Consider the following 14,881-nt stretch of genomic DNA (forward strand, 5'->3'; position numbering starts at 1 on the left):
AAGACTCCGTCTCAAAAAAAAAGAAAAAAAGAAAAAAAAAGAAATATGTGAGTGGATTTAGAGAAATTATATTCTGTAAATCAGACAGTGGTCAACTTGCAACTATTTTCCCAGGTGGTTGAGACAAAAACATTTAGATTCCACCTCTACCAAACAACTTGATTAATGCAAAAGAAAAGGAGAATGCCAACACAGGAACTCTGCCCAGAAACTAAATCAGCAGAGATGTCAGGTTAACACACTGTTGACAGTTACCCATCTCCAAAAAAGAACTTCTCATTGTTATAAAGGTGCTTAAAATCTAAACATGAACCCTGTGCCTAGCCTACAATTTTTTCAAGAAACTGCAAAGAACCCTACACTAGTTATTAATATCAAGTTTCCACCCAAAATGGCCCAAGAATTTGTTTGAAATACTTAACATGTGAACTGAAATAAACTTGGCAAACTACAATTATGATGAAGTTTTATACCAAGAATTCAATCAGCCTACTCTTAAAGTTTCACCATTGTAATTTCCCAGGATGTCTTTCCTATATGATATAGGAAAGACATCAAAAGATATCCTGGGAAATTACAATGGTGGAACTTTATATGACATATATGATAGACATATATATGTCTATATAATCATATATATATATCTATATTGTAAGTATAACTTTGCCCACAAACCTTTGGATCATGATTGTGTAAGGGAGATGCCACACTTAACTTTAAGGCAGAAGAAATTAGCAGCAACTAAGACTCATATGTGACAACTTGTATCATAAGCACAATACGTGGAATATTTTCATGAGAGGCATCTGAAGTAATATGCTACACTCTGCAACAATTACCTAAGTTTCCCACATGGTTTTAAGACTTTTGTGCCTCGATTCTGTTAAAAATATCAACTAGTATAAACACTAAGTCATATCCATTGGTTTTTTGTTTTTTGTTTCTTTTTGAGATGGAGTTTCCCTCTTGTCACCCAGGCTGGAGTGCAATGGCACCATCTCTGCTCACTGCAAACACCACCTCCTAGTTTCAAGAGTTTCTCCTGCATCAGCCTCCTGAGTAACTGGGATTACAGTCGCCCGCCACCAGGCCCAGCTAATTTTTGTATTTTTACTAGAGCCTGGGTTTCACCATGTTGGCCAGGCTGGTCTTGAACTCCTGACCTCAGGTGATCCGCCCGCCTCTGCCTCCCAAGTGCCGGGATTACAGGCATGAGCCATGGCCCCCAGCCCACATACCCATTGTTTTTGCATAAACAAGTTAGAGAGCTGTTCTCTGAAATTCAATAGATATAGTTAATACTACTACTGTGTTTTTAAGTGCTTAGGTTTCGTGAGTGGACTTCAGGGCTATTTCAACAGCAACTAAATCAAATATGCTTTCATAAAATTGTCATTTAAAAAGACTTCAGAAACTAAGCAGGGGGAGAGGACCATTGGAAACAGAAAGGGGTGCTATGAGTTGGAGATTGTGGGGAGCAGAGGAGAAAACTGCAGGAGGGAAAAGTATAGCAAGCAATATTCATTTAGTGATGCTCCAGAAACACATGTCTACTGCGATTTATCTTGATTGGAGCTTCTTATAAACAGGCTGATTGTCAAGATTCTTGATGGAAGGCTTTTTTTGTTTTTGTTTTTATTCTTGTTTTGCTTCTTGATGGAAGTTTCTTACAAAAGAGACTAATCACCAAGATTCTTAACTCAGGTTTCAATCAATGACAAAATTGAAAACTTCAGCAAGAGAGATTTGAGAAGTGGAAGACAGGCAGTGAATTTTCCAATATCATGCTTGCATTTCAAATTCCTGTTTCAGACTTTTCAAGTAAGCATGCACATTCCCAAATCCATTATATTTGGCTAAATATACAAGGACCCCAGTTCCCCACAGTCTATCTCGCTGCGGGCGGAAACTGCAGTTGCACGTCCTCGACAAGGCGGGCAATGCCAGTTCACATCCAGCAGAGCATTCCTGACCTCTTCACCACAAGGGTTTCTAAGGTCGGGGCCGCAGAACGGGCCTAGAAAGCCCCAGCAGTCTCGGTTTCTGCAGTTTGTTTTGGTAACAATAGTTTTCTGGCGGCATTGATGACAAACAGAACCCAGCGAATGGTTATATATCTTCTCTTGAGAGTTGCTGCAGATGTTCTCCAAACCTTCCTCTGTAATTTCTTCCGGTGGGCGAATTATATGTGGAAGGATCATGGGTGATCTGGCGGGACGATTTCTGGGCATCTCAACTTCGTTCATGTAGCCGTCCACAATCTTCCTCTTTCTCACCAACATGTACTTATCCTCTGTCTTTTCTTCCTTCTCCTCCGTAGGTAGAGCGCCAAGGGACCCGAGGATCCTGACCTTGACCTCTAAGAAGCCGAGCTCTCTCCATTCAGAATGTCTCCTTGAAGCAACACCCAGGAATGTTTACCTTGGGGTCTCCTTGATTGTGAGTTGGGGCCTGGCGGGGAATGTCTTCCAGGCAACAAACCAGGGAAGCTAATACTGACATGCGTTTTACAAGCATTGCTTTGTTTTGCTTTTTATTTAAAGCTCTTTTCTCAAAAAAAAAAAAAAAAAAAAAAAAACAAAAAAAACAAAGAAAAACAAATTCATGGCACTTTCATCTTCTGAACTGGAATTGGAACCGGTCATAGAATTCCTTGAGGGTTTGGGGTACTCTGCTTTTTTATTGGTTCCTCCCCTGGTGTTTCGCCCTGGAAACTTCACCGCCTGCCTGAGAGGTCCAGAGTGTCTGCACTGGCTGCTGGTCCCCCAGCCTTCCTGGACTGACTGAAACCTCGTGTTTGCAAAATTATCAGAAGCAAAGCTGTCACAATTGTCATGAGAGGATGAAGAGGTTTCCATGGAAATCAACTTCACATATCGAATTTAAGGTCGTCTTTACTCTGAGATCCTTTTGCGGCACGCGGAGAGCAGCCTTGCTGGCAGCGCACCCCTTGGTCTGCTCTTGGAGCGGGCAGAGCACAGCAGCGGCGCGCGTAGCGGTCGCACAACAGGAGGAGCAGGAGGCGATGTGAAACTTCTTTACGAGAGAGAGAGAAAGTAGGAACCACCTGAATGCCCAACAAATGAGGTCTAGTTAAATAAATTATGCTACGCTATAGAATCAAATAGCTAAGATAAGGCAGACCTTTAGGTATAAGTATGTTTGAAATGTGTCCAAGACATATTAAGTTTAAAGAACACATAACATCATGTCTATTGGGCTTTATTTATGCAAAAATATAATTACAAATATGTAAAGATAATTTCACATAAATGTAGATAAAGGTTGAAAGTATATAATCCAAACTTAATAAAATTATCTCTGTATGGTAGTGGAGTGGGTTCGGAGAGGCTCCAAAGATTGTTTCCTATAAGAAACCATTTCGGCCTGGGTGACAGAGATTCTGTCTCAAAAAATAAAATAATGAAATAAAATAAAACGAAAGAAAGGAGGAAAGAAAAGAAGGAAACCATTAAGATATCCATCATTTTTAAAAGAATGATTAAAGAAAGATCAGGGGCCGGGCGTGGTGGCTGATGCCTGTAATCTCAGCACTTTGGGAGGCCGAGGCCGGCGGATCACCGTGAGGTCAGGAGTTCGAGACCAGCCTGGCCAACATGGAGAAACCCCGTCCCTACCAAAAATACAAAACATAGCCGGGTGTGGTGGTGGGCGCCTGTAATCCCAGCTACTCAGGGGGCTGAGGTATGAGAATTGCTTGAACCCAGGAGGCAGAGGTTGCGGTGAGCCAAGATTGGGCCACTACACTCCAGCCTGGAGAATAGAGCAAGACTCTGTCTCCAAAAATAAATAAATAAATAAATAAATAAATAAATAAATAAATAAAGGTCAGTAAATGAGGGTTTGAGCCTGGAGGCTGAAATATAGGAGAAGGGGGTTGGAAGAGCTCAGAGTGCTGGTCTATGGGTTCTCAGAAGGAATGTGGACCTCACACCCAGACCACAGGCCAAGTGCAGTGCAAAAAGAGAGGGTAGAAAATGAGGGACATGTGGAGACAGCTTTAAGCATTTTTTCTATCCATAACTAAAGTGATAATTGTGTTATAAATACAGAGGTAACCCTTGGGTGTTAGTCAGGGACCATCAAACACCTCAATTTGAGAGGCTACTGACAACTCCACCTATTACTTGCTGTAGGTACCTGAATCAGTCTCTAATAAGGTTGTTACAGTTTTACCATTTTAAAAAATGTGGCTAATACATATGTCATAGGTCTCTGGTGTGTAATTATTTTATTATGTAAGCAACCATAACATAAAATTTACCATCTTAGCCATTTTTAAGTGTTCAGTTCTGTGGTATTAAGTACATTTACATTGTTGTGCAACCATTACCACCATTTGTCTCCAGAACTTTTCCATCTTTTCCAAGTGAAACTCTGTAATTACTAAACACTACCTCCACATCCTTGCCTCTTTCTAGTCCCCTGGAAACCACCATTCCACTTTATCTCTCTATAAATTGTACTACTTTGATAAGTTATATAAATGGAATATAAAATATTCATCTTTTTGTGATTGGTTTATTTCACTTAGCATAATGTCTTCAAGGTTCATCCATGTTTTAGCATGTGTCAGAATTTCCTTTTTTTTTTCTCTTGAGACTGAGTTTTGCTCTTGTTGCCCAGGCTGGACTGCAATGCAATGGTGTTATCTTGGCTCACTGCAACCTCCGCCTCCCAGGTCCAAGCGATTCTCCTGCTTCAGCCTCTGGCTGGGATTACAGGCATGAGCCACCACACCCTGCTAATTTTGTATTTTTAGTAGAGATGGAGTTTCACCATGTTGGTGAGGCTGGTCTCGAACTCCTGACCTCAGGTGATCCACCCACCTGGGCCTCCCACAGTGCTGGGATTACAGGCATGAGCCACTGCGCCCAGCCAGAATTTCCTTTCAAGGCTGAATAATATTCCATTGTATGTGTATACCACATTTTGTTTATCCATTAATCTGTTGATGGATATTTGGCTATTGTGAATAACACTGCTATGAATCTGAGCCCCTGTTTTAATTTCTTTTGGATATATACGCAAAAATGGAATTGCTGGTTCATATGGTAATTCTACATTTAATAGTTTGAGGATTGGCCAGGTGCAGTGGCTCACGCCTGTAATCCCAGCACTTTGGGAGGCCAAGGTGGGCAGATTGCTTGAGCTCAGGAGTTTGCGACCAGCCTGGGCAACATGGTGAAACCCGGTCTCTACTAAAATACAAAAAAAACTAGCCAGGTGTGGTGGCGTGCGCCTGTAGTCCCAGCTACTCAGGAGGCTGAGGCAGGAGAATTGCTTCAACTCAGGAGGTGGAGGTTGCAGTGAACTGAGATCGCGCCACTGCACTCCAGCCTGGGAGACAGAGCAAGACTCTGTCAAAAAAAAAAAAATTGAGGAATCTTACTGTTTTTCACAGTGGCTGCACTGCTTTTCATTTCCACCAGCAATACACAAGGTTTCTTACCAATAAATCCTTACCAATTTATTTTCTGTTTTTTGATAATAGCCATCCTAACTGGCCTGCAAATTAAAGTATAATTAGGAAAGTAATATAGATTAATGGAATAAAATAGAGACTCCAAAAATAGATGTACATGTATAATAATTTACTTTCAACATAGGTGCCTATGTACTTTATGAGGAAAGGGATGCCTTTTCAAAAATGGTGCAGAAACAAGGACATAGCCATATGGAAAAAAATTAACTTTGACCCTTATTTCAGAATACATAAAAAAATTAACTGAAAATAGATCATAGGCCTAAACAAAAGTGCTAATTTATAAATCTCTGAGAAGGAAATATAGGAGAAAATCATGATTATGAAATAGGCAAAGATGTCATAGGATATCTTTGCACAAACATGAAGTCTGACAATAACAAATGCTGAGGAGGTTGTACCACTGGAACTCTCATACAATGCTTTTTGGAATGTAAAGTGCACCACCACTTTGGAAAACACTGGTAGCTTCTTATCAAGTTAAACACCCACTTACTAAATGACCAGCAATTCCATTCCTAGGTATTTCCTGGAAAAGAAGTGAAAACACATTCAATGGTTAATTTTTCGTGTCAACATGGCTAGCTCATAGAACTCAGATATTTGATCGAACACTAGTTTAGAGGTTGATGTGAAGGTACTTCTAGATGAGATTAACATTAAATTTAGGACACTTTGAGTAAAGCAGATTGCTTCCTACCAGTTGAAAAATACTTAAGAGAAAAAAGACTAACTTCTCTCCCTAGGAAGATGGACTTTTGCCAGCAGACAGCCTTTGAGTTTTAGCTGCCACATTAACTTTTTCCTGGGTCTCCCGCCTGCTGGCATACCGTGCAGAATCTAAACTGGCCAGACTCTACAATCACGTAAGTCCATTCCTTAAAATCACTGTGTACACACACACATGCACACACACACACACTATTGGTTGTCTGTTTCTGAAGAACTCTGGCTTATATATGTCTACACAAAGACTTGTTACACAAATTTGCACAGCAGCCCTATTCATAATAGCTAGAATGTGAAAATAATAAAAATGTTCACCCATAGATGAATGGAAAAACAAATGGTGGCATGTCTGGACAAATAGAATACATTTTACCAATAAAGTGCTAATAATGGAATAAATTACCGATATGTGCAACAACATGAATGAATCTCAAAAATGTTCTGAGCAAAAACCAGGAACTAGAGTACATAGCATGTAATTCCATTTAGATTAAATTCCAGAAAAGGCAAAACCATCTTGATGGAAAGGGCCGATAGTTCACTGGAAATTGTGTGGTTGGAGTGTGACTGACTGGGAAAGGGCATGCATTAGTTTCCTATTACTGCTGTGAAAAATTACTACAAACTTAATAGCTTAAAACAACACAAATTTATTATCTCACAGCTCTGGATGTCAGGGGTCTAGAGTGAGCCAGCAGGGCTGTCTTCCTTCTGTAAGCTCAAGAGGAGAATCTGTTTCCTTGCCTTCGCCAGCAAGAAGAGGCTGCTGGCATTAGTTGACTCATCGCCTTGCATCACTCCAACTTTTTATTTGTTTGTTTGTTTAAGACGGAGTCTCACTCTGTCACCCAAGCTGGAGTGCAGTGGCGCGATCTCTGCTCACTGCGACCTCCACCTCCCAGGTTCAAGCAATTCTCCTGCCTCAGCCTCCTGAGTAGCAAGGATTACAGGCGCATTTAGTCAGGATTACTGGCTAATTTTTGTATTTTTAGTAGAGATGAGGTTTCACCATGTTGGCGGGGCTGGTCTCAAACTCCTGAGCTCAGGCAATCTGCCCACCTCGGCCTCCCAAAGTGCTGGGATTACAGGCGTGAGCCACCGCGCCGGGCCTCGTCACTCCAACTTTTGCTTCCACTGTCACATCTCCTTCTCTGACATGATCCCTCTTAAAAGGATCTTTGTGATTACAACGCCCAATCCAGGTAATTGAGGATAATCACCTCATTTCATAATCCTTAATTTAATCACAGCTGCAAAGTTCCTTTTGCTGTGAAAGATAATACATTCGCAGGTTTCACTATCACAGGCCACAAGGGAACTTTTTGGGATCATGGAAATTTTCTCTACTTTGATTGTGGTAGTTGTTACATATATGTATAAATATGCCAAAACATCAAATTGTACACATTATCATATGTAAATCATCCCATAATACAGTTTTTTTAAACTAAAAAAACCATAATCTTGCAAAAATGTTTTGGATTCTGTTTTTTCCACATAACAATACCTCATCAGCAACTACCAGACATAGAATAACAACTAATTATTGCATTCTAAGGAGTGGAGAAATCAGTAAATATTTGCTAAATTAATACATATTCATGTACTATTTTATGCTGTTAGGCAGAAAATGCGTTGTCCTCCTTTGTAGCAGAAAATTATAGCTGTCATCATCTCTTCGACTTTCAAGTTTCTCAAAGTCTCCTTCTTGTATGCATTCCCTCCTTCAATGATGCAAACAGAACATTTCAGGTTCAACTTCTGCTGAATATGCCAACTCTTTTGAAAATGAGCTCTGATTTTGCCAACTGTAAAGTGTTATTTGCTAGATTTTTAAATACTGATAAAATAGTGATTCCAAGTTACATTGTGAAGTGATGAAGGCAAATTGCAACACGATGTGTTCTTTTATAAAAAGAGACGGTCAGACACGGTAACTCAACTCCTGTAATCCCAGCATTTTGAGAGGCCGAGGTGGGTGGATCACTTGAGGCCAGGAGTTCAAGACCAGCTTAGCCACTATAGTGAAACCCTGTCTCTACTAAAAATACAAAAAATTAACTAGGCATGGTGGCAGACACCTGTAGTCCCAGCTACTTGGGAGGCTGAGGCACAAGAATCGCTTGAACCTAGGAGGCAGAGGTTGCAGTGAGCTGAGACGGTGCCACTGCACACCAGTCTGGGCCACAAAGCCAGACTCTGTCTAAATAAATAAATAAAAAACAAGAGAGAAAACAAGAATTTGTATAAATATTGGAAAGGATGCTTAAGCAACTATGCATAGAGTTTACCTGTGGACATTGGAAATGATTTCTGGGTGGATGAGATATAAGAAAAGACTTTTTACTGTATCTTTTTATGCCTTTTAACTTCGAAATGTGAATATATTTCTTTTCTTTACTTTTTGAGACAGAATCTCACTCTGTCGTCCAGGCTGAAGTGCAGTTTCGTGATCTCAGTTCATTGCAACCTCCACCTCACAGGTTCAAGCCATTCTCGTGCCCCAGCCTCCCGCGTAGTTGGGACTACAGGTGTGTGCCACCACACCCAGCTAATTTTTATATCTTTAGTAGAGGCGGGGTTTTGCCATGTTCGCCAGGCTGGTCTGGAACTCCTGACCTCAAGTGATCCACTTGCCTCGGCTTCCCAAAGTGCTGGAATTACAGGCATGAGCCACTGTGCCCACCGTATATTTCTTACTCCAAGATTGAACTTTAATTAGACGTTTACAAAATAATGTCTTTTACATGTCGTTTAAGTTTAAAATGAAGCTTTTAGTTTCTTTTTTTTTTCCTAGTGTGTTGATGTTAATGAAAATTGTTCACATATGTCATTTAAAAATCCTATTTCATGTGATCCGGTGAAAACCCAAGTGTGGAAGTGATTGGAAGTGCAGATGGCTTTACAATTTCTTCTCAGATGGAGACAATTCACATAGGCCAATTTTCTATGTATAAAGATGGAAATAAAAGCAAAGACCTAAATTGTGAGGGAACAGCCATCGGATTCTACAGATTTATTGGGGACGTTGTTAAACCTTGGAGAGGACTTGCGAGACCACGAAGTGTTCTTAGCCAGGGACAAACGGGAATCTACGACCGAATTCTAACCAGTTGAGCTAACCAGCCACAGCAAATAGAATCTTTTTTTGTCTTTCACAAGTTTAATGTGAAAGGATGTTTCAAAAAGTTTTGTCTAAAACAAAACTGGAAATTGTTTAACGCTATTTCCCCTTCCCTTAGCACACACGCCATACCTTACTCAATTTTACTTAAAAACAAAAATGAAGGCCTCCATCTTAGCTCTCACGTGTTACTTCTTCTTCTTCTTTTTTTTTTTTTTTTTGAGATGGAGTTTCGCTCTTATCAGCTAGGCTGGAGTGCAGTGGCACGATGTTGGCTCTCTGCAACCTCTGCGCGCCGCCCCACCTCTCCCCGCGGGTTCAAGCGATTCTCCTGTCTCAGCCTCCCTAGTAGCTGGAATTACAGGCGCTCGCAACCACGACCGGCTAATTTTTGTATTTCCAGTAGAGACGGGGATTTTACCATATTAGCTAGGCTGGTCTCGAACTCTTGAACTGAAGTGATCCGCCCACCTAGGCCTCCCAAAGGGCTGGGATTACGGGCGTGAGCCACAGTCCTCGCCCACATTACTTCTTTTAAAAGACTGTGTTCCCAGTTCAGTAGTGGCGATATAGAGCTTACTTTCGGAGAAACTGGAAGCAGAATTCACAGGAGACGTGATCAACAAGAGTGGTAAATAACTAATTCCCCTCATGTGGCCCGTAAGGGGATCAAACCCACAACCTTTAGCGTAATTAACACAACACTAAGCAACCGAGCTAACCGGCCGGCGGGACGAAAATTGTGGCTCCTTAGCTATACGCAAAGGATAACAAAAATTTTTTTTTCTTTGTTCTCTTTTTTTTCCTTGCAGGGAAAAAAATCCCTAAACGTGAAACAACCAAAAACAATTTTTAAAAATCTTCACATTCTTCCTATTGCATTCTCTTCATCAAGAAGATAGAAAAAAGAAAAGAGAAAAGGTCAACATTTGGCCCAAAGAACCCTGCTTCTTACGTGGAAACCTAGTCTTTCTTAAACAGCCGATTCTTGGCTGGGTGCGGTGGCTCACTTGGTCTCAAACAACAACAACAACAACAACTTGCTGATTCTGACTCGAAAAAAATTCAAGTTCCCGCGCAGGCTTCCTTCTCCCATCCCGGAAAGGCCCGGGAGTAAACGCCAAGCTGCTTCAACTCTGAGACTGCGGCGAATGGATCAGGGAAGCAACCACGAAGCCACCGCAGGGTTCACAGGACTCGGCTCCCTTGCGCGGGGTGCGGATTCCTTTTCACTCTTGGAGACGCTTGCCCGGCAGGTGGGCTCTTGCCTGAGGCCTCGGAACCAGGGAATTTGCAGCCTCTCGCCGCCTGGACTCGGGGTGGTTCTCCGGTCACCGCGACCCTCAATGGTCCTGCGCTGATGGGTTTTATTTTTGTTTTTGGTTTTTGTATTTATTTATTTATTTTTTGAGACGGAATTTTGCTCTTGTCGCCCAGGCTGGAGTGCAATGGCGCGATCTCGCTCACTGAACCTTCGCCTCGTGGGTTCAAGCAATTCTCCTGTCTCAGACTTCCGAGTAGCTGGGATTACAGGCGCCCGCCACCACGCCCGGCTAATTTTTGTATTTTTTAGTAGAGACGGGGTTTCACCATGTTGGCCAGGCTGGTCCTGAACTCTTGACCTCAGGTAATCCAGCGGGTGGGGTTTTAAAAATCGTGGGGGACGGCCTGTCTCCAGAACTCTGACTTCTCCCCATCTCCGGGCAGGACCAAGACCCCCAAATCAATGCCACGAGGAACTCGAGGCCAGGGCGCATCCAGAGTCAGGGGCATTTCCCTTGAGAGAAACATCAAGATTTGGGAAAAGGTGTAGGCACTGAGGCTCAAGTTGGGCAAATTCAAAGGAGGGAGGCAGGAGACACCTTGGCCCTGCCAGGTGCGGAGCAGCCTGCCCTTTTTCACTGGCTATGGAGATAACGTTTAAAACTGCCCCCGGGCCGGGGCGGTGGCTCAGGCCTGTAATCCTAGCACTTTGGGAGGCCAGGTGGGTGGATTACGAGGTCCAGGAGTTCAAGACCAGCCTGGCCAACAAGGTGCAACCCCGTCTCTACTAAAAAATACCAAAATTACCTGGGCATGGTGGCAGGCCCCTGTAATCCCAGCTACTCGGGAGGCTGAGGCAGGAGAATTGCTTGAACCCGGGCGGCAGAGGTTGCAGTGACCCGAGATCCACCACTGCACTCCAGCCTGGGTGACACAGTGAGACTCCGTCTCAAAAAACAAAAACAAAACTGCTCCTGTGGATGGTTGGAGTTGATTCCCAGTGGCTGCAGAAAAATGTTTAATTTAGGAGGGACGTGAGTGTGTGTGTGTGTGTGTGTGTGTGTGTGTGTGTGTGTAATTTTAATTTTAAGGAATTTGATGTTAACAAAGGCATGTACCACCAGGCAGGTTTTCCTAAGGAAAAATGATAGTCTTGAATTTGGTTGGCAGAAGACCCATAACTACAGCATTAGTTATGAATTTTAATTTGTGAGAGTGCTTGATCTAGCATCAAAAACTTTCTCCAACCTCTTTGGCCAACACACACACATATGCACACACATACACGCCGTGTGTTCCAGGCCACATTACAGCCCTGGTAGTGAAATAAAAGCTTTGAACATAAATTTAGATGAGTAGGTTTAAATATCAGTTTTATTGAGTTTGTTTCTGTGAGATGTTCAATCATCTCTTGAGATTTCATTGTTCTTGTCTGCAAACTATAAGAGTCTAGTTTTTCTTTTTTTTTTTTTCTTTTTTTTTTGAGAAGGAATTTCGCTCTTGTCACCCAGGCTGCAGTGCAGTGGCACGATCTCAGCTCATTGCAACCTCCACCTCCCGAGTTCAAGCAATTCTCCTGCCTTGGCCTCCCAAGTAGCTGGTATTACAGCACTGGGCACTACACCTGCCTAATTTTCTATCTGTAGTAGAGATGGAGTTTCACCATGTTGGCCAGGCTGGTCTTGAACTCCTGATCTCAGGTGATCCACCCACCTTGGCCTCCCAAAGTGCTGGGATTACAGGCATGAGCTACCGTGCCTGGCTGAGATCTTCTTGTTTTGACTGTGCTGTTTACTTAAAAATACTCCAGACTCTATCTTAAAAGTAACTTTCCACATTCTACAAGTGCGGTAACTCACTTATCCCAGGTACAGGTAGGATTTCCATTTAAAGTCTCTGGAAATTGACCAAATTTCTACAAAATATTGAAAATCACTTAGTGAGTATTGGTAGAGACCATGGAAGTCTGTGGCACTTAAGCCAGGGGTTGTGCCCATCTCTCCCCTTCTCAACATGTTGTAGAAGTCTCACTCTAGACATGAAGGGTAGTCTGTGAGGACCAGTAACTCCCATTGCTCCTGTGAGCCCCACTCCTACTCTTTGGCAAGGCAGTTCCACTCCAAGAGGGCCAGAGTAGGCCAAGAGGACAGGAAGGACTAGTGGCTCCTATTCCCACTTCCCTAAAGCTCCAACTCTATCTTAAAGAGGTTCTGCCCTAGTAGGTATGGCAAAGCTTGATGACTGGCTGTTCAGGGCCACTGCGTGAAGGGGTTGACTTTATTTGGAGTAGAACATGGAAAAATCTGGCCCAAGGGCAATGCTGAAAACAATAGAAGTCACAGTGAAGAGTAATCAGGGAAAGCTGACAGCTCAAGGATACTAACAGAAGCATGCAAGTTAATATATTTAATTTAGAAATCTACCAGAAATTTAAAAATGACATCTAGGGATGGCTGAAGGGCACCCTACCCTTGTGCATGTGCACAGTCGTCGAGACCACCCACTCATCTCTGGTGGTCTGGAAGACTGTATACGTACATAAGGGTGGGCTTGCTCAGAAAAGACCAGAAAGGATACTGTCTCTGGCTGAATGCACAGTAGACTTGTAAACTCCCTAAACTTAGAGAGCAATCCCCAAGCCACATGAGATCCAAGAGAAAAAGGCTGAGAGATTGAATATACAAATGGATAATGGCCAAACTAAAAGTAAAAATAGACTTCTGACCTACAACCTGTAGTAACCAGCCCAGAAAGCCAACCTACTATTACAGTAACCAGTCCAGGAAGTCAAGCTGCTATCTGTAGCAAACAGTAGAAGAAGACAAACAATAATACCCCTGTACCGATTGGCTCCAAATGGCCAGCACTTACTAAATATAATAACTCACAATTCCCTAATTTTTGTTCTTGCTTTCGACTTAGGACCAATAAGGGAAAGCCATACATGTACTCCCAACCAATCACATATGATGCCCCTCTTCTAGTTAGTCTGCCCACAGCTTCCCCATGCCACAGCCTCCAGTTAAGGCATACCTAGAACCTTCTCTTTTTTCCACTATAGCGCTTTCCCACTCCTCTGCCTGTTGTGAGTCTCTGCCAAACACAAGTGATGATGGTGGATTCTCTTGGTATAGCAAGTTCTGAATAAATAGCCTTCACTTGTTATCATTTGGGTGGTGTTATGGGTTGAACTGTGTCCTACCTTCTCCCCAAAAAAGATATATTGAACTCCTCATCCCCAGTACCTCAATCTGTGACCATATTTGGAATCAGCATATTCACAGAGGTAACCAACTTAAAATCAGATTAAAAGGCTGAGCCTAGCCCAAGATAGCTGGTATCCTCATAAAAGGGGAAATTTGGACACATGGACAGGCACGTGCAGAAGGAAGGTGATGTGAAGGCACACAGGGAAAATGGCCATGTGACTGGAGTAATGCATCTACAGGCCAAGGAACACAGGAATGCTGGCAAACACCAGAAGCCAGAAGAAGCACAGAAGCATTCTCTATCTGTCTTTCTAATCTCCTTCTGTTTCTCTGAATATCTTCATTTCTATCTCTGTGTTTTTGTCTGTTTCTCTGTTTATCTTTCTGTCCTTCAGTCTGTGTTTTTGTGGCTCTCCGTCAGTGTCTTTGTCTCTCCTCTCTCTCTTGCTTTGCCCTTGCTATTTCCACTGCTCTATTTTTGACTCTCATTTTTGGTCAAGGAAGGATTAGAAGCAAGGAAGGATTCTCCCCTAGAGCTGTGAGAAAGAGAATGGCTCTGCTGACACCTTGATTTCAAACTTCTAGACACAAAAACATATAGTATATGCTGCATGTTTCCATTTATATAAAGATCAAGAACAGGCAGAACTAATCTGTAGTGGAGATTGACTCTGGTATGACAGCATGAGGAAGTTGCCTCTTACCACCAAGGAAATATGAAACTGGAAAAAACTCTAAAACTACCATCTCTGTGCATACAAAGACGTACAAAAAGCTGAGAAGTATTTATTGCTGAAAACAATTGATCTTTAGGAAAGAATAGTGCAAATCTATGGCAGGTTCTTGTCACAGCTAACATAGCCTAAGCAGGTACCCTTGGGATTAGCCCTATCCTGCCAAGGCCCTGGAAGAAGGAGTCTCCACCAGAACCATGAATCCCTAGGGTTGGAAGCTGGAAGTACCAGGGAGTGATATTTGATTGTGGGAAGAGATGGTGAATGAAGGGTGTGGAAGGAAGACTAAATGAGAGAGATAGAGAAGGAAAAGGTT

The 14,881-nt window shown here is 42.4% G+C and overlaps 2 pseudogenes; both read right to left on the reverse strand.

The window, feature by feature from the left end:
* LOC129473563 (uncharacterized) overlaps positions 1-14,881 on the reverse strand; it is a 687,223-nt pseudogene that overhangs the window by 549,268 nt on the left and 123,074 nt on the right.
* On the reverse strand, positions 1,783-7,020 carry LOC129473769 (cell division cycle-associated protein 7-like; annotated as a pseudogene).

This window comes from Symphalangus syndactylus, chromosome 23 (assembly GCF_028878055.3).
Source record: "Symphalangus syndactylus isolate Jambi chromosome 23, NHGRI_mSymSyn1-v2.1_pri, whole genome shotgun sequence".
NCBI lineage: Eukaryota > Metazoa > Chordata > Mammalia > Primates > Hylobatidae > Symphalangus > Symphalangus syndactylus.